General features: G+C 45.6%; 1 pseudogene; it reads left to right on the top strand.

Annotated features, from left to right (window-relative positions):
- The first annotated feature begins 416 nt into the window (after window positions 1-416).
- Window positions 417-2,381, top strand: LOC139825000 (uncharacterized; annotated as a pseudogene).
- Window positions 2,382-2,663: the final 282 nt, after the last annotated feature.

The raw sequence follows: 2,663 nt of genomic DNA, 5'->3' as shown, positions 1-2,663 counted from the left end.
TTAATATACATGCTTTGTCGTTAATGTAAGAATTTTTTATATTATATATATTATTTTATACTGATAAATGTAGTTATATTCAGTGATACGCAATATAGCATATATAATCATAAAGAAATATTTATTAGGGACGGACATAAAAAATTCTTACATTAACGACAAAGCATGTATATTAACTATTAATATACTGTTCTCTCAGTGTGGCCGTTTAATTCGGCTTTGTTCTTCCAACGATTCGATAAACTCGTCGCATCGTTGCTCCCACGCGGCAAAGTCTTCCCTCGAATTTAACAGGGTCGATTGCTCCAACAACTCTTGCTCCATGTTATTGCACGATCCTCTTGCTAACGCCATTTGTTGCACTCACGACTTCCAGTTCTCGACTATTGAGCGTATCCCCTAGATTCGTCATTTTATATTTTACTAATGATGCATCGTTTGCTTATCATATCTAATTTCATCTCAGCAGCCGTACATCGGCGCTATTTGCAAAATTTACAGTTTTGCACGTGTTCGATGAAATCATTGCGAGACACGTACGTTCACGAAAACGCGCCATTGACTTTTGGTGATTTGATCTGTATCAATGCAGCAGCCGTACATCGGCGCTATTTGCAGTTTTGCACGTGTTCGATGAAATCATCGCGAGACATGTCGCGACATGTTCTTCAAAACAATAACGCTCCATTAAATTATGCGAAATTGCAAATTTTGCAGTTTTGCACGTGTTCGATAAAATCATTGCGAGACACGTCGCGACATGTTCTTCAAAACAATAACGCTCCATTGACTTATGCGAAATTGTAAAATTTGCAGTTTTGCACGTGTTCGATGAAATCATCGCAAGACACGCATGCTCTTGAAAAGTAATCATATTTGATGCCCGATGAGGTGATCTCATCACGAATGTTCTTGACAAAGATATCACATTTAACGTATATGTGAATTGTGGTGGCGGTCACCTTGCAGCAGCCGTGCATTGGCGCTATTTTTGCAAGATTTGCAGTTTTGGGTATGTATAAATGGTCTACGTGGATTCTAGAGCGCAGTCGAGAGTTCGATACGGTTCGAGTAAGTTGCAATAAACAGCCTCCAGATACGCTGGACACTCACGGTGCGAACTACTACGTTCCGATTCAGGACGAAACGTTCGAGAAACAGCACAATGAGTATGTACCGCTAATTTTCATATATACTTGTGCAAAAAAAAAAAAACTTTTATAAACATATAATTGTATTTTTTCAGTTTTGATAAACCCCGCTACACGCCACGTATTTTGGGAAGAAGATTTGCCTTGACATCAACAGCGTATAAATTTTTGGATGTTGGAATCAACGCGGGACCTATGTCCTTTGTGAATATACTTATTGGCGATAACCGAGGCAATCGGATAATTCTGCTACATGCAACGTGGGTGACAAAAACGTGCAGATATACAGCGCATCGTGCAGTCATCGGCACCATCATCGCTAACGTTTCGAGATCTGGAGCTTGTTAAAATACGTGACGCAGATATTGTGAAATTGACGTCGTGCGGCACCAGCTTGTACATGAAACCGTCAACTGTACTCTTCCTGTTTGAACTAGAACATTGTGTCGAGAATGTGTATTTTCAACTATGTCAAAATGTTCACGGCGTAAGTGAAAAATTCAAACAATTTGTAACAATTTTACGTCAAAATTGTATCACTGATAAATGTAACGCAGTTACAATCTTGCGTGACGTTTATGATAAAAATTCGATTATTGATTGCGAATTATTAGCCTACGCTTTGGATACTATTGTGTATAATGCGCTACATGATAAATAAATGCATATAATATGGTTAAAAAGTTTTTCCTTTTCATTTACCGTTCATCCCATTTCCTGTCATAAAGCTGTCTTCGTTTATCGTTTACTTAAATGTAATATTAAAAATTAAATATCGCGAAAATCTGAACGATTAAATATCGCTAGCGAAGAAAAGATACGCGATCGCGAGCGAGAACGTGCGAGGGAAAGAGACCGCGCGAACGAGAAGACTCGCGCAAACGGGGGGGGGGGACGGGGGCGAGACACCGCGCGAACGAGAAGACGAATGGGGGACGGGAAAGAAACATCTACGAGGGAGAGATAACGCGAGCGTGCCGTGTGACGTCACGCGGACTCCGTGGCGCGGCGAAACGCGAACGCGGGTCCCCTCGCCCCGCGGCGCCCGAAAGCGCGAACGCTCCGCGGCGCGGCGAAAACGCGGATCCCCCTCGCCCCGCGGCGCGGCGGAAACGCGGTCGCCTTGCGGCGCCGGAAAACGCGGATCCCCTCACCCCGCGGCGCCGGAAAACGCAGACCCCCTCACCCCGCAGCGCCGGAAAACGCGGTTCTCCCTCCCCCTCCCCCGCGACGCCGAAACACGCGGGTCCCCCCCCCTCCCTCGCGGCGCCGAAACGCGCGGGTCCCCCCTCCCCCTCCCCCGCGGCGCCTGAAAACGCGGTTTCCCCCTCCCCCGCGGTCCCCCCCCCGCCCGCGGTTCCCCCCGCCCCTCACCCCCCCTCATTGCCCCATGGCTTAGAACCGGCCTAGCTTACCTACTATTTTCCTTCGCGTAAACGGGATTTTGTAGTAACTTACGATAATTTACTCCGCGTAAACGAGTGAATTATCGTAAGTTACTACAGAAGTAAC

This window comes from Temnothorax longispinosus, unplaced genomic scaffold, assembly GCF_030848805.1.
Source record: "Temnothorax longispinosus isolate EJ_2023e unplaced genomic scaffold, Tlon_JGU_v1 HiC_scaffold_757, whole genome shotgun sequence".
Classification (NCBI taxonomy): Eukaryota; Metazoa; Arthropoda; class Insecta; order Hymenoptera; family Formicidae; genus Temnothorax; species Temnothorax longispinosus.
This window is presented reverse-complemented; position numbering and strand designations above follow the sequence as displayed.